The 27,239-nt window shown below is 39.0% G+C and overlaps 1 protein-coding gene and 1 long non-coding RNA gene across 2 annotated transcripts in view; one reads left to right on the top strand and one right to left on the bottom strand.

The window, feature by feature from the left end:
- The window catches only part of ENTPD1 (ectonucleoside triphosphate diphosphohydrolase 1), a 132,206-nt gene that overhangs the window by 11,152 nt on the left and 93,815 nt on the right, over positions 1-27,239 (top strand). The window lies entirely within an intron of this gene.
- LOC132685078 (uncharacterized) lies at positions 13,892-18,228 on the bottom strand. The gene is made up of 3 exons (XR_009612935.2): positions 18,129-18,228; positions 17,253-17,312; positions 13,892-14,155 (listed from the first exon to the last, which is right to left on the bottom strand). It is a non-coding gene; the product is annotated as an uncharacterized LOC132685078 (long non-coding RNA).

The following is a 27,239-nucleotide window of genomic DNA, read 5'->3' as shown; positions in this document are numbered from 1 at the left end:
ATTTGAGAATTATAGTAAGAATTCAGTCTAGAGATGACTCAAGATCTTTGCCTCCTATTTGCAAGTTGCCTAGGAATTTCCTCTGGATAACCTGTATGCAATTCATACTTCATAATCATAAAGATTTATTTTAATTAATACCCATTTCTTTGTTGAAAGATTTCCTTACTAGTTAATCATCCATAAGAAGGACTCAGAATGTGTTATGGGGACAGTGTAATCTCTCTAACCCCTCTCTCACCGTTTATCGGTCAGATCAATATTTATATTCATATCAATATTTATAATTCATTTAAGTACAGGCATTTCCTTCTATTTTAAACCTAGAATCTGTTGTTACTTTTCTCATGGCTGTTTACAACTAATTGTGGAATAAAATAACTTGTCCACTCACAGTTAAGGAAATCTAAGATATTAGCAGGCAGGTAGTAGACATATTTTTATTTTGACTGGGGCTCTCATAGGAAAAAACTCTAAAGGCTTGATCTATAAGGGAAGCAATCTTAGAGTTCTTTCTAAGTCAGTCTGAATGTACATAAACTTTGTTTAAACCAAAAGCCTGACTTATGGCCCACCAAGCATACATTATACACCTGCTTTGTAAATGAGTAGCCTAAAGGAAAACCATCTTGTCCTTAAGATATGGATCAACACTCCTACCTGCTGCATTCCTTGATGTTAAAACTTGTGATCCCCACCTATATGTGCATCTATAATCTTTTGAGATTTTAAAAGATGTAAAAAAGGACATAACCCTGCAAAAACTGTTCATTCTCTTGAGCACTTTCTTTCCTGTGACGAGTGTGTTCCCTGAGCAGCTGTCCTAACTTGAATAAAACTCTCTTTTTTTTTTATTTCAGAGATTCTAAAAGGTTTGTTCTTGTTCATTTTGTATTGACTGCAGCACCCTAAAATTAACATCAAAATAACATTATCTATCTATTTGATTACCCCTAGCAGTCTGATGCCAAAACCCAAATGAATTTAAAATTTCCATATTTGGAGTGACAGTTGTATAAATATCAGAGAAGTCACATAAACATTCTGTGTAAATTAGATTATTTGAGTATTCATTCCATCCCCCCCCCCCCAATTTTTTTTAATGCTAATGTAAGTTTTTGTTTAGGTATTACAAACTGGAGCAATCTTTAACAAGTTTAGGAATATAAAAATAGTAGCTTATTAAGGCTATCTAACCACTGAATATATTTAATTTTATTTGAATTCTCAATTCTTTCCCAGTATTTCTCTTTCTCTCTCTCTTTCTCTCTCTTTAAACACATATTAGATATTCTAGCATTTTAAATAGGAGTTCCTACCAATTAATATTTCAGATAAACACAAATATGGACAATGAAAATTACCTACATGGAAAATGGCTTGTCATATTCTAGAGAGTTTTAAAAATTAGTTCCTTTAGCCTTACTGGGAGGTGGATCTATGCAAAAACTTTCTTTCCTTGAGTAGTGAGTCCTGAGCTGTTAGGCTTCTTACCAAAGTTCAGGAGGGCAACATCTATTTTCTCAAGATGGTGTGATAATGGGGTATTACAATGTTCCTGGTGTGAAGCAAAGAGATAACAGCCAGAAGCCTAATTAAAAAGAGTTGACTTGCTTTAAGGAAAAGGGCAAAACCTTTTCCTTCCCTCTACTTTTAAATCTTCTGGCTCCCACCCACACGAAGACTTAAAACAATAGAGCCAACAGTAAGAATGACACCTTTATGTTAACTCTTATGAAATATCTTCTTTTTGTTTTCTTAATGAAACATTTGTCTCCATCTTCCTCTGCCTTCTTCCTGTGCGTAACAGCTGACAAATGCTTGTTTTCCCAGTAGTGGTACATTAAAAACAAACAAACAAACAAACAAACAAACAAACAAAAAAATCCCATCTCTTCTCCCTTAAAGTTCCTTTTTAAAAACTTTAAGCCAGCCAAATGAGGGACTACACTGTTACACTGTTTGGGATCTTAAGGCAGGAAAGTTTGATAGCCCTAAAGGAAATATTGTCTTTTGTTTCAAGATTTTTTCTGGGTTGGTGATATCTTAATTCCTGATTTGTAACAAGGCAGAAACTCTGAAATCCCCATTTAGGAACAATAATTATGATTTCATTAATTCATTAATTTCTTGGATTTGATGATTTCACATAGAAGATGTTCTGTCTAAACTTAACAGAAAAAGTCATGGGGGAGGAGAAAAATAGTTACAAACAGAGAGGGAGGGAGGCAAACCATAAGAGACTCTTAAATACAGACAACAAACTGAGGGTTGATTGGAGCGGGGCTCGGAGGAGAGGAGAAAATGGGTGATGGGCATTGAGGAGGGCACTTGTTGGGATGAGCACTGGGTGTTGTACGTAAGTGATGAATCACGGGTATCTACTCCCAAAACCAAGAGCACACTGTATACACTGTATGTTAGCCAACTTGACAATAAATTATATTTAAAAAAAAAAAGAAGATGTTCTGCCTAGCACTCCTTACTATAATCGAATGGTATTTTGTCATTAGGCCTATTTTCTATGTTACAAGGGAAGTGAAAAGAGAAAGGACAAAGAATTGTGATCTTGGGCATAATTACTGGATCATCAGAAATGTTGAATCACATAAAGATAAAACAGGAAGTGGTTAAAAGAGTAAAGCACACTGTCAAAAATAAGAGGAAATAACTACTGAAAAGAAATGACTGTTAGATACTGATATGCAATTAATTGAATGTAGTTTTTTTGGTGAGAGATTAGTGGTAAGAAAATAATTGTATGAAAACACTGTTAGTTATTTATGCCCTGTTTCATTTAAAAAAATGATGGTGATAGATATTTGTGTGAATGTGTTCCTAGTAGAAAAAAACACAGTGTAACACAATAGTGGCCTTTCCTTCCTGAGTGTGTTTAGAAGTGACGTTGCTTGTCATCTGTCTGGAACAGGGAGGGTATACTAACACTTCACATTTGTTTTATTTATTTTTATTTTTTTAATTTTTTAAATGTTTGTTTATTTTTGAGAGAGACAGACAGAGTGTGAGGGGGAGAGGGACAGAGAGAGAGAGAGAGAGGGAGACACAGATTCCGAAGCAGGATCCAGGCTCTGAGCTGTGAGCACAGAGCCCAATGTGGGGCTTGAACTCACAAACCGTGAGATTATGACGTGAGCTGAAGTCGGACATCTAACCAGCTGAGCCACCCACGTGCCCCTAACACCTCACATTTGTAATTACAGAGCATTTCACATTCTTTGAATTTTTACAATAACTTCATTAGATTGATGCCTTAACAAGGAAACAGCCTGAACTAAGTGACTTGTTCAAAGGGGCATCGTTCCTAATTATTAGAGCCAGAACTAGAACTTAAATCTCTTCTCAGTTAGGTAGTGCTTGAACTCATTTCTGCTGCTTGAACTCACAGATAAGTTTACCAAGGTCCTTTCCAGTCACAAGGTCTTTTCTTTGGTTTTAATAAATATACAAATGTATCACATTATGTTTATAGTCAGACAGTGCTTTTATAGTCACATAGTGTAATATTTTAAAGTCAAATGTGCTTTTAAATATAGGAATTTGGAAACAGTGGAAGGCAGATGTGCTGGGCACTCTTGGCTCTACAGATCTGCTGTTCTCCTCCACCCTGCTCTGTGTCCTGAGAGTGAACTGCATCCCTGGGCTTCTGGTTAGGTTCAGCAGGAGATGGGAGGGTGGGGAGAACAAGGTTGGGTATTTATTCCTCAGCTTCTTTCCCTGCTGGGCCAGATTGGCATTAGCTATCCTCTTTAACTGAAGGTGTAGCTGACCCTGTGGGGCCCCCACCCATGTACCCTCAGTCCTCACCACTCTTTATACATGGTGGTGGCTATTTCCTGTGTAAACACCTGCCACTTTCTGCCTGAGACCTTTTTCTGGCCATGGAAGCATGCACAGCCCATGTACAGCCCAGTGCAGTTCAGTGGTGCTGGACAGCTGATACCCCAGGGAGCAACTCTTAACCAATGATATGTGGGAATTGGTGAATAAACATTGCAGCCTCCTCTCCCCTAGTTAGGAAAACTCTGGGCTGTGGTCTTTACCATCTCCCAGGGGTTCCTATCAAGACTGAGCCCCAATTGCACTCAGTGGTGATCTACTAATCCATTCACCTGGTATTGGCCTCCTTCCCTGTCCTGTCTCACTTGCCCATCTCCTTCCAGTACCTCCTGGGATTGCCTCCTAAATAAACTACTTGTGGTGGAATCTTAGCTACAAGGTCAGCTTCAGGGTGACTTTAACCCAATATAGAAGACATGGTTCTTGTCAGGCAGCCATCTCCTACAGCCACAGCTTACTCTGTGGGTTCCAAGAACCTCTTCCTTCCTCTCCTTGACCTTCAGACCAGATTTAGTCATGGATACCCATTGTTGCTAGCCCCAAGGTGATTCACCACTCTATGTACACACAACTGCAAATCAGGCTGGGCACTGTAATCTTTATGCTGGGTGGCTAAACAATAGATATTGTTTTAGTTAGGAAGAAAATTATAATAAGAAGAGGGAACATCTTACCTGTCTGCCACAGAGGCACACTTCAACTTCAAAAAATTTTTGAGACAGACTGTGAGATAATTAAAGATTTAAAACAACACTAATCAGGCCAGCAATGATTACAATGCAATGGCTACCACCATAATGTCAATTAAAGCATCAGGGTTATCTATAGGTTGCTCTTCAGGATGATTGCTGTTTGAGAAGATCTGGTTCTGCTCTGGCTCTTCTTCTTGGAGGCAGAGTTCTTTCAAAGTCTCTGCAGTGCCAATCTGATGATGTGCCAACCTAATACTCTTAGTTACAGCAAAGCTGCTCCCACACCCAGCAGCCTCATGTACTTAGTTTCACATGTCAGGCATTGCTGTGACAGTATTTATTCTCAATTGTAGCAAAATAAGTTTTTTTTACACATCAATAAAAATTTGGAGGGATTTGATTTCTTGAGAACATGGGGGAAAATCCCCATGTTACATATTTTAGAGGAATGAAATGAGTAATAAATAGTCCCTGCCCTCCAGAACTCCAAGTCTAGCAATGGAGGGTGGGGTGAAGACTGAAGGGAAATTTGGGGTGGGAAGAAATCATCACCAGTATAAGTGGTAGAATACTTTAAGATGTTAATTATTGTGGGTGCCCAGTCCTACCCTGGCTTGTTGAAATTACACAAGGTGCTCTGAAACATAGGGTAATGGGGAAGAAATAAAGGGGTACCCTTGAGGGCTAGGAAAGAACAGAAATTCTGGAGCACTGGGAAGAGGATGGAGGTTGGTGGGCCATGGGTAGTAGGGGCCCTTGCTTATTCCATGGTTGTGTCCTGGTTGTTAAGACCTCAGAAAGGGTCGCCTTATGGCACCTTAGGGAGGCTCCACTCTAAGTACCAGGGCTTCTAGCTGAGGCACAGCCCCTTTTCAGCCCTACCCCACTCATGGTTAACATTGGAACAGGTAGCCTGTCACATTTCAAGGTTGGGCAGTGAGAATAACAAGAGGTTAAGGTAGGTGAGAGATTAGAAGCCCTTCCACCATTTTCTTTTCATTTTTTTAAAAGTTTATTTATTTATTGGGAGAGAGAGAGGGAGGGAGAGAGAGAGAGACAGAGAGAAGAATGGGGCACAGGCAGAGAGAGAGAATCCCAAGTAGGCCCCACGCTGTCACCACAGAGCCCGACTAAGGGCTTGATCCCACGAGCCATGAGATCATGACCTGAGCTGAAATCAAGAGTCAGATGCTTAACTAACTGAGCCACCCAGGTGCCCCACCCTCCCCCATTTTCTGATGCATGCACTTCTGTCAAATTCTGGTATAAACCAGGAAGGTAAGGGAACCTTAGTAATGATTGTGATGGGCTTTCTTGCCAGCTCAGAGGGTGCTAATATTGGACTTAAATTTATATAAAGAAAATAAAGATAAGAAAAATGTTTGGATACCTAAATGTCATGGCTTAAGATTGAATCTGTTCCGTGCATACGCAAGACAAAAAGTAGAATATGACAAGGGTTCCACAGGAGGCCAAGCATTATAGCATAGTTACAATAAATCATGGCATATTTTTAGCTGTTTGTGAGGACTGCAGTCTCTCTCTCTCTCTTTTTTTTTAAAGTTTATTTATTCATTTTGAGAGAGAGAGAGCATATGCAGGAAGCAGAGAGAGAGAGGGAGAGACAGAATCCCAAGCAGGTGCTGCACTGTCAGTGCAGAGCCTGACGCGGGGCTCAAACCCACCAAGGGTAAGATTATGACCTGAGCCAAAACCAAGAGTCAGACGCTTAACCAAGTGAATCATTCAGGCACCCCACTGCAGTCTCGTTTTCACAGTTTTGATTTTTTTTCCAGGCTAGTGCAGTTAAATAGAGGAGGGGGTATAATTATTTTCCTCACTGATTCTGTTCTAGCTTGCTCCATTTCTTAACACAAAGTGTAGTAACAAATAATTGTACATGTGGTAAAAATTTATGTGTTAGTCAAGTATTGATGAAGTATTTTCTGGTAATTCCATCTACTTTCCCCTAATCATTATGTATCATTTGAGAATATGCATCATATTCTGTAAAATCCATGTTACCCATCTTCTAGATTATAGAGGCAGAAAAAAACTGTTTAGTTTGCAAGGCATTATGGCACAGAGAGTGCACATCCCTTTGCTCCCCCATCTCCTCCTCCCACAGACACCTTTCTTAAGCAGCAGCTTTCTCTTTGTCATTCCAGAGGCTTCAGAGCAGAGACCTCTATGCAATTTCTGTTTTTCCTCAAGAAATTATGGCGAACAGTCGAGTGGGTAGGCTTAGAGACATTTTCTATATATAGTCTGTGTATCCTTGATTCTAAAACACTTGATAAAAACAGATTTGTAATGTTTTGAAATTCAGAATGTGTCTTGCAATCAATGTCAAAAGAAATCTGTCTGTTTCCAGGCAGAACTGTAAGTTTTGCTGTTTGTCATTGTGCACGAGCATGCCTAGTGTTGGGTGGAAGGTATCTTGCCATCTGCTTGCCAACTCAGATGAGTTATTTGTAACAGTACTTTACGCAGGTGAATTTTATTTGTACATTTTATTTTATTTAATTAAATAATTTTTATTTTTTACCATAGGTATTTGCATCTTTTTTCTTTTTATCTTTTCACTTATCTCCTACCTCCCACCCCCCACCTCTGGCAACCACCAGTCTGTTCTCTGTATCTATGGGTTTGTTCTTGGTTTTGTTTTAGGTTCCATATACACAGGAGGTCATACAGTATTTGTGTTTTGCTGTCTACCTTATTTCACTCCACGTAATGCCCTCGAGGTTCATCCATGTTGTTTGTTACAAATGGCAAGATATAATTCTCTTTTATGGCTGAATAATATTCCATTGTGTGTGTGTGTGTGTGTGTGTGTGTGTGTGTGTGTGTGTGTATGCACATCTTCTTTATCCATTCATCCACTGATGGAGATACTTAAGCTGCTTCCATATCAAGGCTATTGTAAATGGTGCTGCAATGAACATGGGGGTACAGATATCCTTTTGAGGGTATCCTTTCATTTTCTTCAGATAGATAGAAGTGGAATTGCTGGATCATATGGTAGGTTTATTTTTTTAATGTTTTTTTTTTTTATTTATTTTGAGAGCGAGAGAGAGAGCGAGCAGGGGAGGGGCAGAGAGAGAGGGAGAGAGAGAATCTAGAGCAGACTCTGCACTGACAGACCCTGACACAGGGCCTGAACTCACAAACTAGGAGATCATGACCCGAACCAAAATCAAGAGTCAGACGTTTAACTGACTGAGCCACCCAGGCACCCCAGTAGTTCGGTTTTTAATTTCTTGAGTAATTTCCATACTGTTTTCCATAGTGGCTGTACCAATTTACATTCCTACCAACAGCGTGAACAAGGGTTCCCTTTTCTCCACACCTTTTCCAACACTGGCCATTTCTTATGTTTTTGATGGTAGCCATTCTAACAGGCATGAGGTGATGTCGCACTGTGATTTTGATTTGCATTTCCCTGGTGATTAAAAGATGCATTTTTCATGTACATGTTGTCCATTTCTATATCTTCTTTGGAAAAATGTCTCTTCAGATCTTTTGCCATTTTAAAATCACATTGGGTTTTTTTCTTCTTCTTCTTTTTTTTTTTTTTTTTTTTGCTATTGAGTTGTATGAGTTCTTTATATATTTTGGATATTAGTGCCTTATCAGATATGTGATTTGCAAATATTTTCTCTTATTTGGTAGGTTGCCTTTTCATTTCATTGATGGTTTCCTTTACTGCACGGAAGATTTTTGGTTTGATGGTGTGCCGCTTGTTTATTTTTGTTTTTGTTGCCTTTGCTTTTGGTGGCACATTCAAAAAATCATCACCAAGGCCAACGTCAAGGAGCTTATTGCCTATGTTTTCTTCTAGCAGTTTTATGGTTTCAAGTCTTATATTCAAGTTTTTCATCCAAGTTGAGTTAATTTTTGTGTATGGTATAAGATAGTGGTTGAGTTTCACTCTTTTACATGTGGCTGTCCAGTTTTACTAGCAATTTCAGGTGAATTTTAATTTAATTCTAGACTCCCATTTGACTTTTAAAGATTATAATTCAGCAAACCTAAACTCTTTTTTTTAATGTGGAAGATTGCCCATTATATGTCAAACAATGAATTTAAAAATGGGGGGTTGTCACATACTTTGGACTGGATAAGAAAACTTTCAGAGTGGGAAGAGATTGTGTGACCAATTCATGGGCTGAGGAGTTTTACTTGGGAATGGCACGCCTGTTAAAGGGTTCTAGCTAACTTGTTCCCTGAAAGTTTTTATGAAAATGTTTAATATTTAGTGCAAATAATATAAAAATGTATAAAGAAAAGTCAGTAAACTCCTTTCCCACTCCTCCACCCATTTCTACTCTCTCTTCCCCTAGAAGGAGGATCCTTCCATGTCTTTCTTTATGTTCATGCATGATGTGCCTATATAGATTTTTGCAATGATATTATGCTAATCCCAAGACTCCCTATAGTGGATTTGTCAGGGTTGCATCCACAGGTCCTCAGATCTCTTTACTGTTTCCGTGTGCGCTGGCTCCTGGTGTAATCACCCTCCCCACAGCCTGCACCTGGGTTGCCTTGTGGGCAGCCCTCAGGTTGCTGGAACATACTTTGCTTATGTTCATAGGAGCCCAGAAGCATGTAAGAATTTACACCTCACCCACTAGCCTTGGCTAATCACTGATAAATGCAAAGTGTAAACTCTAGCTCTCCTGCTCCCCTCATGAATATAATTGAGTCAGTCATTCAGGTAGTTTCCTGACTTTGTTTTGTTTTGTTTTAGACACTAAACACAATGCTAAAATGTACAGCTTTGTACATATATCCTCTGCTCGAGTGTACGGAGTTTGAACTAAGCCACTGCACACTACTGAGCTAAAGTGGTAAACCTCTAAGTCTGCAGAATGGTCTAAGGGAGAGAACTAGGCAACAGAATTTTGGTTCTTTCCTTCAACAAATATTTACTGGTCTTCTTTCACGTGCAAGTTCTGTGTAAGGCCTACATGTTCAGTAGAGAACAAAACAGAAATGGTTTCTGCCCTCTTGGAACTTGTGTAGTCAGGGGTGGGAGGGAGACATTCAGCAACAATCTCATAAGTAAATCTTTGCAAATTGAATAAATGCTATGAAGAGAAAATTGAGTGGTCTGCAAGGGTGTAACTGAGGGACTTAGATTGGGAAATCAGGAACAACTTCTCTGGGGAAGTGACAGTTATTAGAAAATAAAAATAAAAAATTTTTCCAATGTTTAGATTATTTACACAATCCTAAAATTCATTCTAAGGAGTTTTTATTTTACTTTGCATTTACTTGAATTGAACAGACATGAAATTGACTTTTGCTTCAACTTGCAATGTCTGCAGAATAGCCCTCTTGTTGCTGAATTCTTTGAAACTCCCTTTGCTATCTTGTCCTCTCAATCCCTTCCCCTGTCCTTTCATATTTATTTCATTTAAAAAATTGTGATAATATTTCCAAGGTGGCATTTTCTGACCTTCTAGCCCACCTCTTTTCTGGCCCACATCAGGCTGATATATAGAGGGAGATTTTTGGTGAAGCAGTAAACAACAGGAGATCTATAAATATGAAACATGGTCATACTGGCAGGAGAAGGCGCTGAGGTATCTGGAGGTTGGAATCCTACTACTGCTACCACTACCTAATCCTACTGCTTCCTTGTAAGAGGAATACACCTGATGTAACCCATTAACTAGTGCCCGGGACCTCCAGGATAGGTGGAAAGGGAAGGGAGTGAAAATGAAGGAGACCACAGAGAGCAGGAGACCGCTGATGCCACGATAGTCCCTGACACAGTGTAGGTGTTCACTAAATATTTGCTGAGTAAATGAATACATGAATGATGCTCACTGGAGTAAATTGCACATGAACTGATTGATCAGCAGCCTCACACGAAAAGGCAAGGTGCTGTTTTGCATTAGGCCCTGGACTCACTCACTCACTCTGTGAACATGATGATCTACTGATTAGAACGTTTTCTGGCAATTCCTGTGCCTAGGTTTCTAAATGCTAAGGGGTCAGGTAAGAATACATGCCATCCTTTCCCAAGATGGGGGAAATTTCAGATATGAATGAGATAGGGGAGAGGAAGCAAACCAAGGGCACAGGCAGGGGTGGGTGCTGGGACTGAGCATCCAGGGTTGAGTTCATTTGACGTGATCAGACCAGAGGTCACTGTCTGGAGGCTAAGATAACATCATCTTCCTGCACCAAAACCGGATGCAGCAGTCATTTGTCTGGGAACCAAGGAGTCCTGTGTCACCAGAGTCGTGAAAGGCTGGTTTGGGCAGGGAAATGCATAACCCAGTTGGTGACAGCCAGGGTTCTTCTCACCTTAAGTAGGCTGGACATAATCATAATGACTTCTTGTGTGTTTTGAGTGGCTACCCAGAAGGGTAAGATGTGAAGAGGATCTGATTTATATTTAATTTTTTAATGGCAATTTGAGAGAGATTGGAATAGCCACTCAAAATCAGCTATATATTAAGCACATATGCAAACTACTAGACTAGGTGCCATGGGATATGAAAGGATATGGATGAGGAGGAGAGAAAAAGAATTTGGAGTCAGACTCAAGAATTTGAAGTCAACTCTAGGTTATATACATGAGATGTATTACACATGAAAAGAAGCCGGCAATGCAAGGCATTGAGCAAGTACCAAGTAACTTGGCACTTGTGAGAAGAGAATTATGCTCTCAGAATTTGGAGGAGGGAGGCTTAGCTGGAAGACTAAAGATTTAAGGTTTGAACTAGATCTTGAAGGATGAACTGCGAGAACCACCTAGGCTAAGTCTGAAAACTATTATCTTTTCTTGCTCTCCTATTCATCCAGGCTCTGCTGGCCCTCAGTGGATGAGGGGCCTAATGTAAAGGAGAGCAGGACTTTGCCTGACTTTGGCTTTGTCTCCAGGGCTTGTCACCCCTGGCTGATCTCTGCAAAGGCGGAGGCAACATGCAAGCTTCCTGCTATAGACTGGCCTGGTATTGTGGGCCATTATTGTCTTCAAAAACTGGGTGTGTGAGCCGTGCTGCTAAGGTCTTGAGCATAAAATTCTAGAGGCTATGTGTTCTTTAAAAATTTCCCCTTCTTCTTAGGACCAGTAATGTTCAGAAATGCAAAGACAGAGACTTATGCCCTTGGGAATCTTTGATTCGTTAGCAAGTACAACCCTGAACACTTAGGGTTGGTGAAGTGTGGTACATTTTTCTTAACTCCAATTTTCTCTCAATCTCAGAGCTACTTTCATTTGTCTGGCAGTGTCCCCATATAAGGGGGCACTCTGGAGAAGTATAAGTATTTTCCCTCCTTTTATTATTATTTTTTTCACATTCTTGAACCAGCTGTCGCTTACTCCTTCCTGCCCTGCCCTGGTCCCAGAGTTTCTGACTTCTCCCTAGAGGCACTTATTGGAAACTTTTTGAGCCAGTGGAGAATCAACTTAGAGGCTTTTCTACTTTTAGACCAATGGGAATATTGTGTGTCATGGATGGAAAGATTTGAATACTACAACTATCACACTGAGGCTACATAACAAGGCTAGTTCCATGTCTTGGCACACAGCCAGAGTTAACTTTGCTTTGCTGGATGTAGATACAATGAATTCTGTTTGACCAAGAAATCATGTGTAACAAATGCTTTTGCAAAACCTTGTCCGTTTAGCAGTTACTTCAATAAAGATGTGCTTCAGCAAGGGGTTTTTGTATAACAGCTGTGTTTAAACACCTATCTTTTTTTTATTTATTTTTTTTTTTAAATTTTTTTTTTTCAACGTTTTTTTATTTATTTTTGGGACAGAGAGAGACAGAGCATGAACGGGGGAGGGGCAGAGAGAGAGGGAGACACAGAATCGGAAACAGGCTCCAGGCTCCGAGCCGTCAGCACAGAGCCTGACGCGGGGCTCGAACTCACGGACCGCGAGATCGTGACCTGGCTGAAGTCGGACGCTTAACCGACTGCGCCACCCAGGCGCCCCTAAACACCTATCTTAACATTTAAAAAAATGAACTTTTTATTTTAGAGTAGTTTTTTGATTTATAGAGAAGTTGTGAAGATACTATAGAAAGTTCCCATATACTTCATACCCAGTTCCCCCCGTAATTATTAACATCTTAAATTAGTATGGTACATTTGTTACAATCCATGAACCAATACTGATACATTATTATTACTAAAATTCATACTTTATTCAGATTTCTTTAGTTTCTGTATAATATTCCCTTTCTGTTCCAAGATCCCATATTTCATTTAATCCTCATGTCTTCTTAGGCTCCTCTTGAATGGGATTTTTTTTTTTTAACTTTCCTTGTTTTTGATGACCTTGACAAGTTTGAGAAGTACTGGTCAGGTATTTTATAGAATGTTCTTCAACTGGGATTTATCTGACACCTTTCTCATAATTATACTGGGGCTATGCAGTTTTGGGAGGAAGAGCACAGAGATGAAGAGCCAGTTTTATCACATCACACGAGGGTATGCACTATCAGCATGACCTATTATCGTTGGTGTTATCTTGGTCACCTGGCTCAGGTGGCATTTGTCAGGTTTCTCCACTGTGAAATCACTCTTTCTTCTTCCCTTCCCATACTCCACTCTTTGGAATGTAGTAACTATGTGTAGCTCGTGCTTAAGGAGTATTAGGCCCCATCTCCTAGAGGGCAGAGTATCTACATAAATTATTTGGAATTCTTCCTGTCAGAAGATCTGTCTATTCTCCCTCATTCATTTATTCAATAATTTATATCAGTATAAACTCATGGATATTTATTTTGTACTTTCGGTTATAATTGACTACAATTTTATTTTGTGCTCAAATTCTTCCAGTTTTGGCTATTGTCTCCTGTGTCAGTTTGATCTACACTGTCACTGCAGGGTTTTTTGATCACTCCCTTACTTTCTGGCACCACAAGATATTCCAGGCTCACCTGGTGTATTTCCTACCCCAGTCCTAGAATCAGCCATTTCTTCAGGAGTTCAGGAGAATTGTGTTAGAATACAAAGATCTAGGGGCTGGCTGTGCTTCATGCTACTTGAGTATCATTGGTTAGAGGCCCTCACAGCTGACAGAGCGAGGAAGTATTTATGTACTCTGAACCTTGTATATATACACAACTGTAAATATTGCTATATTAAGCAGTCTATATGTTAAAGTAAACTTCATGAGTTCGTACTGATGTCTCCAACTATAGTGCATTACCATGTGGGTCATTCTAGACACCTCCCCTTGCCTTGTAACCTTCCACCCCAATAGTAGGGCCACTGACTCCTACCGTCATCCATTTACTTAAGTGTTCAATTCCAGTATACATGTACAGCGAGCAGTCTCTGAATTATGAACCAGTAGCCTCATGGGAAACTTTATCAAGTAGAGTAATGTATTTTGTATAGTTCCTTTTGCTTTTAGTATTGCAAACTTCACTTCTTTCCAAAGTCAGCACCCCTTTCTCTTCAAGTCATACTTCACCCATTCCCCTCTCTCAACATGGCCCCAGTCCCACAGTTGCTGTTGAATATATAGAATTGCTTTAAATTTGGGGAAGAGAGGTAGAGAGATCGTTTGTGCTATAGGATGGAAGGGACTTCTGCTCTCATTCTCCTCAGGTACCCTGGGTTTACCTCTGAAAAACAAAAGGATGATGTTGGAGGGGAAAAAGCAAGAGACACCAAAGAGAAGATAATGTTTTGTTTAATATAAACATAGATCTAGCATATAAGTGAATAGGAAAGGAAGACATACTTCTTGAGTGCCAGCCATGTCCTAGAGTCTCTGTTAGGAGTGAGTTCTTACATATTTTTTTTCTCCTTTTCCCCTTACAGTAATATAGATTAAATATACAGATATAGAATCTATGATATAGATTAAAAACAAAATCTTGTGGTGCCTGGGTGGCTTAGTTGAGCATCTGAATCTTTATTTTAGGCCAGGTCATGATCCCAGGGTCTTGGGATGGAGCTCCACACTGGGCTCCACACTCAGTGTGGAGCCTGCTGGATTATCTCTCTCTCTCTCTCTCTCTCTCTCTCTCTCTCTCTCTCTCTCTCTTTCTTCCCATCTGTCCCTTTCCCCCTCTTGCGCCTGCTCTCTAAATAAATAAATAAATAAATAAATACCTTTAATAAAGTAAATAAATAAAACCAAATCTTTATTTTACATATAAAGGAACTGAGGTGCAGAGAGGCTTATTAACTTGTCTAAGATCACACGGTAAGAATTTGAACCTAGATCTCCTTAACTCTGAAGCTTTGGCAGCACGTCAAAATCATCTCGGCCTTTGGGGTGCCTGGCTGGCTTAGTCAGTAGAGCAGCCAACTCATGATCTCAATGTCTTGAGTTCAAGCACCAAGTTGAGTGTGGAGTCTACTTAAAAACAAACAAGCAAACAAACAAACAAAAGTCATCTGGGCTTTTAAAAAAGAAAATAAATAAACAAACAGAAAACCTTGCCTGAGCCCTCTCCCAGACCAAGTTGAATCCCAATGTCTGAGGGTAGGGATGGGCATTAGCATTTTTAAGTGCCCCCGTTGATTATAATGTGCAAGCCAAGGTTGAGAATCATGGCTCTGCTTGGAGAGACAGTCTCTCTCCTACTTTTCTCCTAAAAGAAGGGAAAGGGCATTTTCTGAACCAATGTGCATTCTAAATACTCTCAGAGGATCCACCTCTATTCCCTATTTCGTACTCCATACAGGGGTTCTTATCATCTCTGAATAACTGCTAGCAGACAGACAGAGTCAGAGCAGAGGTTATTATGGATGGAAGAGAAGTAGAGATTCAATCCAGTAAAGTTAATCTGTGTTTCTCTTCTCATGAGACATGTATGCATAGTGCTGATAGATTGTCAAAGCACAATGTCGAATAGTGTCAAGAAAATTTAATATGATTTTCAAAATGTGCTGGAAAATTTTGTTTGTTGAATATTCATACACCAATACCAAATAGTACTGACTTAATATCTTGGTTTATATGGAGTGAAAGAAGATGGAGCCTAGGTCTATTGCTGGTGGAAAAAAATGTATGAGTTCCTGAGATTAGATCTGTAAGATATCTAAGATATAACATTGTACCACATGATTTTCAAAGTACTATAATGTACCATTCCTATCAATTATAAAAACCCATTCTTTTACAGTCTCCTTTTAGCCTTGAAAGCAACTATAGCAAGGAATATTTAAAAAATATCAAAACGGCATTAATGCTTTGAACACTGTTTCAAATATTATGAAGAATATTTTATTTTTTTAAATTCAAAAAAATTTTTTTAAATGTTTATTTATTTTTGAGAGAGAGACAGGCATGAGCAGGGGAGAGCAGAGAGAGAGGGACACACGGAATCCCAAGCAGACTTCAGGCTCTGAGCTGTCAGCACGAAGTCTGACATGGGGCTCAAACTCATGAATGGCAAGATCATGACCTGAGCCAAAGTTGGCCACTCAACCGACTGAGCCACTTAGATGCCCCTATGAAGAACATGTTAGTATATTCAAATATAATAAAAGCTAAATGGATAAATGCAGGCATTCTTGGAGTTGGCAAAACATGTCATTTTTCTAATAGTTACCCATGACATTTATTTTAAGATACATAAAACCAGAGTACCTCCTAACATGAATTTTATCAATAGACTTTTGTTTTATTTATTTTTTAAATGCTTTATTTATTTTTGAGATAGAGAAAGAGAGAGAGCGCGCGACTGCACACAAGTGGGGGAGGGGCAGAAAGAGGGGGACAGAGGATCTGAAGCAGGCTCTGCGCTACTGATAGAGGTGAGCCCGATGTGAAGCGGAACTCACGAATTGTGAGATCATGACCTAAGCAGAAGTCAGATGTTCAACTGACTGAGCCACCCACGTGCCCTCAACTTCTGTTTTAATGAAGAAGTAGAAACAGTGTTGAGACCAGAATACCCATCCTCCACCCCGTTCTACCAGCCACCTTCCATAGCACCACCTACTAGTGACCCAGATGCTACCATCACTACTCCGATTTCTGTGATTCCTGATTGCTTGGTCATTGTTGGGTGGATAGAGAGTTCCTCAAGTTGTCAAACCATACTGTGGATATTGCACATTAAAGAGAGTGCCTGATTATTGTGCTACAAACTGCACAGTGAATGTATTTCTTTGGTTTACACTGGTGTAACAGCTTTTTAGCTTTGACCAGTTTGTTGTTCAGTTACTTTTATTTGTCTTGCAGATGATCTCTTTCATCTGACTATTTGCTCCTCAGATGAAACGCTCAGCCTATTTTGTCATGATCATCTTGCCAGATTATAGCAGTTTTTTCCACTGAACCTTGCTATCTTTCAGTCCCAAGCCAGTTTTGCATTAGGGTTACTGACTCAGTGAATATTCAGCCATGTTCTTTAAGACCCTGGAGCAATTCCCTCGTATAATTATTGCACATCATCAGGTAATCTCCCACTTTTTGCCCAAGATTCTCTCTTTCTTTCTTTTTCTTTTCTTTTTTTTTTTTTTAAGTAGTCTCCACGTCCAGTATGGAGTCCAATGCAGGGCTTGAACTCACAACCTTGAGTTAAAGAGCTGAGCTAAGATCAAGAGTCAGATGCTTAACTGACTGAGCCTCCCAGGTGCCCCTGAGATTCTTTTTTATCAGAAAATTTCAAACACACAAAGTGGAGAAAATAGTAAATCAAATTCGCATCTAACTTCTGCAGCAGTCACCTCATCCTTACTCTTGTTTCAGCTGTGCCTTACCTGTTCTTCCTCTTTTTGAAGTGAATTCAAGATTTCCTTTGAACATATTTCATTATGTATCTGCAAAAGTTAAGGATTTCTGAAAAATTGTAGACACAATACTATTAAACACATTTAAAAATGAATCGTTCTTTGATTTTAGAAAATAATATCCAAATAGTGTTCAAATTTCTTCAGTTATCTTGGAGTTTCTTTTAAATTGGTTTAAATCAGGGGCGCCTGCGTGGCTCAGTCGGTTAAGTGCCCGACTTTGGCTCAGGTCATGATCTCGTGGTCCGTGAGTTCGAGCCCCTCGTCGGGCTCTGTGCTGACAGCTCAGAGCCTGGAGTCTGTTTCGGATTCTGTGTCTCCCTCTCTCTGACCCTCCCCCGTTCATGCTCTGTCTCTCTCTCTCTCTCTCTAAAAAATAAATAAAAACGCTAAAAAAAATTAATTGGTTTAAATCAGAATTTCAAGGTCCAGATAGTACATTTGGGTTAGTGTATCGTTTAAATCTCTTTTATTCTGTAGGTACCTCATCCTCTTTTGACTTTACTGCAATTTATTTTTATTTTTTAATTTTCTTAACATTTGTTTATTATTGAGAGAAAGAGAGACACAGAGCATGAGCAGGGGAGGGGTAGAGAGAGGGGGCGACATAGAATCTGAAGTATGCACCAGGCTCTGAGCTGTCAGCACAGAGCCCGACGCGGGGCTTGAACTCGCAAACTGAGAGATCGTGACGTGGGCTGAAGTCGGTCGCTTAACCAACTGAGCCACCCAGGCGCCCAGCCCCCCGCTCCTCACCGCAATTTATTTGTTAAAGAAATTGAATTGTTTTGTAGTATTTCCTCAAGATTAAATTATACTGATTGTTTTCCTGAAGTGTCTTCTTACATGGTTTTCTGTGCCTTATATTTCCTGTAAACTGGTATTTAAATTGAGAGGCTTCAATTTTTTGGCAAGACTACTTCAGAAGGTGCTGTGTGTTCTTCCATCAGGAGGCCTTCAGTGAATGTTTGTACCTCCTTTTGTGATGTCAGCAGTCACTGATGATTATTACCTAGCTTCATCACTTAGATGTTTATATAATGATGATACTCTAATGCTATCAATTTGATTCTTTCATTATCTGGAATACTTTAAGGAGAAACTTTCCCTCATCAGTTATTTGGTTGTTGTGTGGTACAGTTTGTGCAGCAAAGCATATTGACTGTTGGTATTTCCTCCTTTTATTTGTTTTCTGAATAATGAATTGGTTCCAAAGATGAACAATGATTCCTTTAGATTATTATTATGAACACATAGGTATCAACATATCTGATGTGTTTCCATTCTTATTGCTGTTCAAAGTTTTACTACTTTGGCTAGTAGGAGCCACTTGAAGTTGGTTCCTGAGTCCCTTTGACACAACCCTAGTAGTTTTAGATAGCACCTTTGCTTTCTGATATGACAAAATATTCCAATCTCATAGACTTCCCACCTTAGGCTTGGAATCAGCCATTTTCCCAAAGAATTTGGTTCATTGTAGTGGAAAATAGTATTTAGACATCACAATCTTGTGCTGAGGCAGAAGGTAATATTTAGTAAAGACCTATAGGGAATGAGGGAAGGAGTTGTGTGGATATTTGGGAGAATAGCATTCCAGACAGAAGGAACAGCAGGTGCAAAGAATATGAGGCTGGAACAGAGGGAGCAAGAAGAGGAAAGTAGTGGGAAAGAAAGAGGTGATGGGGAGCAGGCTAGGGAGGGTCTTGTAGGCTATCTGAAGGACTTTAGGTTTGCTTGGCATAGGTGGGAGCCATTGGAGGGTTTTGAGCAGAGGAATGAGGAATAATCTTTTGTTTTAACTGAATCACTAGTGCTGGGCTGTTATTGGACTGAACAGGCTTCAAAGCAGAATCTGGCAGACCAGTGAGAAGGCTATCACAGTAAACCAGGTGAGAGGTGATGTGGCTAAGGCCAGTGTGGTAGCAGTGGAGATGATAAGGAGTCAGGTGCTAGATATATTTTGAAAATGGAACCCACAGAATTTGCTGAAGGATCTGACTTGGAATGTAAGGAAAGAGGATTCAATGTGACTCCAAGTTTTGTGGCCTGAGCTATAAGTGAAATCATAAAACATCATGATAATATGAGTGGCGTCTCTTCTGTGGGTCAGTGCTGTGTTTGGGGGAGGGACAGTAGAGGGGTCAGGGAAAGCCCCACAGAAGACTAGATACTTAAACTAAGTCATGAGGTATATGTAGGAGGATCCATGAGCAAGAGGGGAAAGAGCATTCTGAACAGAGGGAGTGACCGAGGAAGTAGAAGGTTAAACTTTGGGAGAGGTGGGTGTCTTGCATGAGTACAACTTATGTAAATGCAGAGTCCTGAAAGGACAATGGGTTTGGAATTATGATTTGGTTTTGGAGTACAGGGATCTATGGCAGGAAATGAGTCTAGAGAGGTAGAGGGGGACCTTATATATTCCACGATAAGAATTTGAATTTTGCTTTATGGATGATAAGGAGACTAGGACTTTTTAAGCCTGGGAATGTCATTATCAGGTTTATACCTCAGAAAGATCATGTGGGCAGTTCAGTGAGAGAGATTGAAGATAAAGAAAAAATGAAACTTCAATCATTTTGAGAATTCATCAAAGATCACTTTATCATTAAAAGAAAGAGAAATATCTTCACTTCTTCCTAACAACTCCGTCTCTGAGTACAGTTTTTACTTTCTACCTCTCATTACAAGTAACACGACCATGAGCAATTATAACAATTTTTTTAATTCAGATTTAGTTTTTAAGATAAATTCTCAGGCCTTTGGAAAGACACACACAAATCCCATCTGTTTTTTAATTATTCTTGGATGAATAACACTGAACTATATAGTGTTTTCATATGCCAAGGAGGGTGTGACCACCAGACAGTATGTTTTAACTGCTGTATGTTTTTTAAATTTTTTTTTTTTCAACGTTTTTTATTTTATTTTTGGGACAGAGAGAGACAGAGCATGAACGGGGGAGGGGCAGAGAGAGAGGGAGACACAGAATCGGAAACAGGCTCCAGGCTCCGAGCCATCAGCCCAGAGCCTGACGCGGGGCTCGAACTCACGGACCGCGAGATCGTGACCTGGCTGAAGTCGGACGCTTAACCGACTGCGCCACCCAGGCGCCCCTAACTGCTGTATGTTTTAACAGAACATGTTACCATAAGAAGCATTTGACATTTAGTCAAAGGTTCCCATAATATGAGTTGGGGGCTAAAATCATGGTTCTATTACGGCATATTGAATTTGGATGAACTTCACATTTTTGTGAAGAGCTAGTTAACATAATGAGATTTTTATCTCTTCTGGTTGAACTAGAAGTTGAGTACTTTACTCCTGATAGTTTCTCTCTCTGTGATGACATTAACAAAGAAATCAGTCATTTGTCAAAATGACTTTTACTCAACAATGTGACGTCCAAGTAGAACAGATAGGAGTTGCTTTGATTTTATTTTTGTTTGAAATAGAGGACTATTGCCACAGTGCCCAATGTGGAGCTCTCCTTGACACGTTCGGTGTTTGTTTGTTTTTCCCACCTAACCCCTCACCCACTCTGATCTTCCACTTGATCATTCCTTTCTCCTTCTAGCTTTGATGGTATGTTTTCCATTCTATAGTTCACAGGATGTTTGGGGACATGCTGTTTTTCAAATCTTTCTTCAAAACAGTGATACCAAACAATCATTAAACCCATTATAAAAATTGTTGATTTATACAAATATCTCATTATCTTTCTTAAAAATAATTTTATCATATAAGACAAATACCAAACCAATATTCCTTGGTAGAGATGGAGTCTAAACTGGCTCTGGAAGGCATCCATTGGATTTTTCATTTAGCATAATTAGTTAATATAAATGCAAAATCATGTAACTAGGAACCATTAGTAAGATAAAAGAAGAGTTTTGTTGGACAGAATCAGATTTATTAAAAATCAAACATTTATTGAGCACATACTATGTGCCAGGCAATATGCAAAGTAACAGAGATGCCTGAACTGGAAAGGCAGCCCTTGCCTTTATTAAAGTATCATGGAGAATTTATTTTCTATATAGAGTCAAAAACAATCTGGAGGGAGGAGTTCAGATGGTGGAGTAGTAGGGGGACCCTGGGCTTGCCTTGTCCCTCAAACACAGCTAGATCAGCATCAAATCATTTTGAACACCTAGGAAATTGATCTGCAGATTAAAAGAACAATCTGCATAATTTGAGATAGAGAACCTGGAAGGCTTATTTTAACAAATCAAAGCACACCTAGTTAAAGGTCCAAACACTTCCCACTGCAAGCAAGGAGGAACTCTGCAGAGGACTGACCTGGGGGAAAGAGCAGCCAAATCACAACAGCAGAGTGCACACAGCATACACCAGAAACACTTCTTGAAGTGTCAGGCTCTGGACAGTGTATGACCCCTTCTTAATATAGTATTACTTTCAGGAGCAGGAAACATAACAAGCTTTCATAACATGCAAAAGACAGAGACCTGGACAAAATGACAAGACAGAGGAATTCTCCTCCAAAGAAAGATCAAGAAGAAACCACAGCCAGAGATTTGTTCAAAACAGATATAAGCAATATATCTGAACAAGAATTTAGAACAATAGTCATAAGAATACTAGCTGGGCTTTAAAAAAAAAAAAAGAGCTAGAAGTCACCAGGGAACCACTTGCTGCAGAGATTAAAGACTTAAAAACTAGTCAGGCAGAAATAAAAAATACTATAACTGAGATGCAAAACTGACTGGATGTAATCACAAGGATGAAAGAAGCAGAGGAATGAATAGATGACATAGAAGACAAAATTATGAAAATAATGCAGCTGAAAAGAAGAGGGGGGAAAAAACTATTAGATCATGAATATAGACTTAGGGAACTCAGTGATTCTATAAAGCACAATAATATCCATATCATAGGAGTCCCAGAAGAAGAGCAGGAAAAGGGGGCAGGTTTATTCGAACAAAGTATAGCTGACAACCTCCCTAATCTGGGGAAGAAAATAGGCACTCAAGTCCAAGAGGCACAGAGAACTCCCCTTAAGATCAACAAAAACAGGTCAACACCAAGACATATCAGAGTGAAACTTGCAAAATACAAAGATAAAAAGAGAATTCTGAAAGCAGCTAGGGACAAAAGATCCTTAACCTAGAAGGGCAGACACATAAGAGTAGCAGCAGACCTGTTTACAGAAACTTGGTAGGCCAGAAGGGATTGGCATGACATATTCAATATGCTAAATGGGGAAAATATGCAGCCAAGAATACTTTATCCAGCAAGACTGTCATTCAGAATAGAAGGAGAGATAAAGAGTTTCCAAGACAAGCAAAAACTAAAGGAATTTGTGAACACTAAACCAGCTCTGCAAGAATTATTAAAGAGTACCCTTTAATCGGGAGAGACCAAAAGCAACAAAGAATGGAAAGGAACAGAGGCAATCTACAGCAACAGTGACTTTACAGGAAATACAATGGCATTAAATTCATAGTACCCTGAATGTAAATGGACTAAATGCCCCAATCAAAAGACATAGGGTATCATAATGGATAAAAAAAAAAAAAAAAAAACAAAACAAGGCCCATCAATATGTTGCTTACAAGAGACTCATTTTAGACTCAAAGACACCTCCAGATTGAAAGTGAGGGGATGGACATCAAAAGAAAGCTGGAGTAGCCATACTTTTATCAGACAAACTAGAGTTTAAGCCAAAGACTATAGCAAGAGATGAAGAAGGACGCTATATCATAATAAAGGGGTCTATCCAACAAGATTTAACAATTATAAATATTTATGCCCCCAGCTTGAAGAAGCCAAATATATAAATCAATTAAGAACAAACTTAAAGAAACTCATTGATAATGATACCATCATAATAGGGAACTTTAACACTCCATTTACAACAGTGGACAAATCATCTAAGCAGAAGATCAACAAGGAAACAATGGCTTTGAATGCCACACTGGACCAGATGGACTTAACAGATATATTCAGAGCATTTCACCCCAAAGCAGCAGAATACACATTTCTTTTTGAGTGCATATGGAACATTCCCTAGAATAGATCACATACTGGTGCACAAATCAGGCCTCAACAAGTACAAAAGGATTGAGATCATACCATGCATATTTTCAGACAACAATGTTATGAAACTTGAAGTCAACCACAAGAAAAAATTTGGAAAGGCCACAAATACATGGAGGCTAAAGAATATCCTACTAAAGAATGAAGGGGTTAACCAGGAAATTAAAGAAGAAATTACAAAATACATGGATGAAAAAGTGAAAACACAACAGTCCAAAACCTCTGGGATGCAGCAAAGGTGGTTATAAGAGGGAAGTATATGGCAATACCAGATCCTTCTCAAGAAGCAAGAAAAGTCTCAAATATACAACTTAACCTTACACCTAAAGGAGCTGGAATAAGAACAGCAAATAAAGCTCAAAACTAGCAGAAGAAGGGAAATAATAAATATTAGAGCAAAAATAAATGATATAGAAACTAAAAAAACAGAACAGACCAATGAAACTAGGAGGTGGTTCTTTGAAAGATTAACAAAATTGATAACCCCCTGGCCAGACTTATTAACCATCAGAGAGAGAGAGAGAGAGAGAGAGAGGACCCAAATAAATAGAATCGTGAATGAAAGAGGAGGATCACAACCAACACCAGAGAAATACAATTATAATGCTCATATTATGAGCAATTATATGCCAACAAATTTGGCAATCTGGAAGAAATGGATAAATGCCTAGAAACATATAAACTACCTGAAACAAAACTAAAACAGGAAGAAATAGAAAATTTGAACAGACTCATAACCAGCAAAGAAATTGAATTAGTAATCAAAAATCTCCCAACAAACAAGTCTGGGGCTGGATGGCTTCCCAGGGGAATTCTATCAAACATCTAAAGAAGAATTAATACCTATTCTTCTGAAACGATTCCAAAAAATAGAAACAGAAGGAAAACTTCCAAATTCATTCTATAAGGCCAACATTACCTTGATTCCAAAACCAGACAGAGACCTTAATAAAAAGGAGAATTACAGGCCAATATCCTGATGAACATGGATGCCAAAATTCTCAAGGTACTAGCAAATCGAATCCAATGGTACATTAAAAGAATTATTCACCACAATCAAGTGGGATTTATTCCTGGGCTGCAGGGGTGGTTCAATATTCACAAATCAATCGACGTGATATATCACATTAGTAAAAGAGAGCATAAGAACCATATGATCCTCTCAGTAGATGAAGAAAAAGCATTTGATAAATATAGCAAAGTAGGGATAGAAGGAACAGACTTTAATATCATAAAGGTCATATACAAAAGACCCACAGCTAATATCCTCAATGGAGAAAAACTGAGAGCTTTCCCCCTAAGGTCAGGAACACAGCAGGAATGCCTACTCTCATCACTGTTGTTCAATGTAGTACTGGAAGTCCTAGCCTCAGCAATTAGACAATAAAAAGAAATAAAAGGCATCCAAATTGGCAAGGAAAAAGCCAAACTTTCACTCTTCACAGATGACATGATACTCTATGTGGAAAACCTGAAAGACTCCACCAAAAAATTGCCAGAACTGATACATGAATTCAGCAAAGTCACAAGATATAAAATCAATGTTCAGAAATCTGTGGTATTTCTATACACCAATAATGAAGCAGCAGAAAAAGAAATCAAGGAATCAATCCCACTTAAAATTGCCTCAAAAGTCATAAGATACCTAGGAATAAACTTAACCAAAGAGGTAAAAGATCTGTACTCTGGAAACTATAGAACACTTATGAAAGAAACTGAAGAAGGCACAAAGAAATAGAAAAACGTTCCATGCTCATGAATTAGAACAAATATTGCTAAAATGTTCACACTGCCCAAATCAATCTACACATTCAATGCAATCCCTATCAAAATAACACCAGCATTTTTCACAGAGATAGAACAAACAATTCTAAAATTTGTATGGAGCCAGAAAAGACTCCAAATAGCCAAAGAAAAACAAAGCGGGAGGCATCACAATTCCAGACTTCAAGCTGTATTACAAAGCTGTAATCATCAGGACAGTGTGGTACTGGCACAAAAACAGACACGTAGGTCAGTTAAACAAATAAAGAACCCAGAAATGGACCCACAACTATATGGTCAACTAGTCTTTGACAAATCAGGAAGAAATACTCAATGAAAAAAAGACAGTCTCTTTAACAAATGGTGTTGGGAAAACTGGACAGTGACATGCGGAAGAATGAAACTGGACCACTTTCTTAATCATACACAAAAACAGATTCAGTGGAATACTACTTGGCAATGAGAAAGAATGAAATATGGCCTTTTCTAGCAACGTGGATGAAACTGGAGAGTGTTATGCTAAGTGAAATAAGTCATACAGAGAAAGAGAGATACCATATGTTTTCACTCTTATGTGGATCCTGAGAAACTTAACAGAAGACCGTGGGGGAGGAGAAGGGGGAAAAAAAAGTTAGAGAGGGAGGGAGGCAAACCATAAGAGACTCTTAAAAACTGAGAATAAACTGAGGGTTGATGGGCGGTGGGAGGGAGGGGAAAGTGGGTGATGGGCATTGAGGAGGGCACCTGTTGGGATGAGCACTGAGTGTTGTATGGAAGCCAACTTGACAATAAATTTCATATTTAAAAAAATAAAATAATAAAATAAAATGCATTCAAAATGGAGGAAAGTCCTAAATGTGAGACAGGAAACCATCAAAATCCTAGAGAACACAGGCAGCAACCTCTTTGACTTTGGCTGTAGCAACTTTTTACTAAACACATCTCCAGAGGCAAGGAAAACAAAAGCAAAAATGAACTATTGGGACCTCATCAAGATAAAAAGCTTCTGCACAGTGAAGGAAATAATCAACAAAACTAAAGGGCAACCTACGGAATGAGAGAAGATATTTGCAAATGACATATCCGATAAGGGGCTAGTATCCAAAATCTATAAAGAACTTACCAAACTTAACACCCCAAAAAGAAATGATCCAGTGAAGAAATGGGCAGAAGACATGAAAAGACATTTCTCCAAAGAAGATATATAAATGGCTGACACATGAAAAGATGCTCAACATCACTCATCATCAGGGAAATATAGATCAAAACCACAATGAGGTACCACCTCACACCTGTCAGAATGGCTAAAACCGACAACTCAGGAAACAACAGATGTTGATGAGGATGCAGAATAAGGGGAACCCTCTAGCACTGTTTGTGGGAATGCAAACTGGTGCAGCCACTTTGGAAAACAGTATGGAGTTTCCTCAAAAAGTTAAAAATAGAACTACCCTATGATCCAACAATCACACTACTAGGTATTTACCTAAAGGATACAAAAATACTGATTTGAAGGGACCCATGCACCCCAATGTTTATAGCAGCACTATCAACAATAGCCAAATTATGGAGAGAGCCCAAATGTTCATCAACTGATGAATGGATAAAGAAGATGTGGTATATATATACACAATGGAATATTACCCAGCCATCAAAAGGAATGAAATCTTGCCATTTGCAACAACATGGATGGAACTAGAGTGTATTTTGCTAAGTGAAATAAGTCAGCCAGATAAAGATAAATACCATGATTTCACTCATATGTAGAATTTAAGCAAAACAGATGAATATGGAGGAAGGGAAGGAAAAATTAAAAAAAGATAAAAACAGAGAAGGGGGCAAACCATAAGACTCTTAACTATAGAGAACAAACTGAATTTGCTGGAGGGGAGGTGGGTTGGGGGATGGGCTAAATGGGGGATGGGTGTGAAGGAGGGCACTTGTGATGAGCACTGGGTGTTATATGTAAGTAATGAATCACTAAATTCTACTTCTGAAACCAGTACTATACTAGATGTTAATTAAGTAACTTGAATTTAAATAAAATCTTTAAAGAAAAAGAAGTAAAACTCTATAGTGGTCACTAATTTAGTAGTTTATATGAAGAAAAATGTCTTATGGTATAATTGCATTTAG

This window comes from Panthera onca, chromosome D2, assembly GCF_046562875.1.
Source record: "Panthera onca isolate mPanOnc1 chromosome D2, mPanOnc1 haplotype 2, whole genome shotgun sequence".
Classification (NCBI taxonomy): Eukaryota; Metazoa; Chordata; class Mammalia; order Carnivora; family Felidae; genus Panthera; species Panthera onca.
Note: the sequence above shows the minus strand (reverse complement) of the source record. Positions and strands in the feature narration are given on the sequence as shown.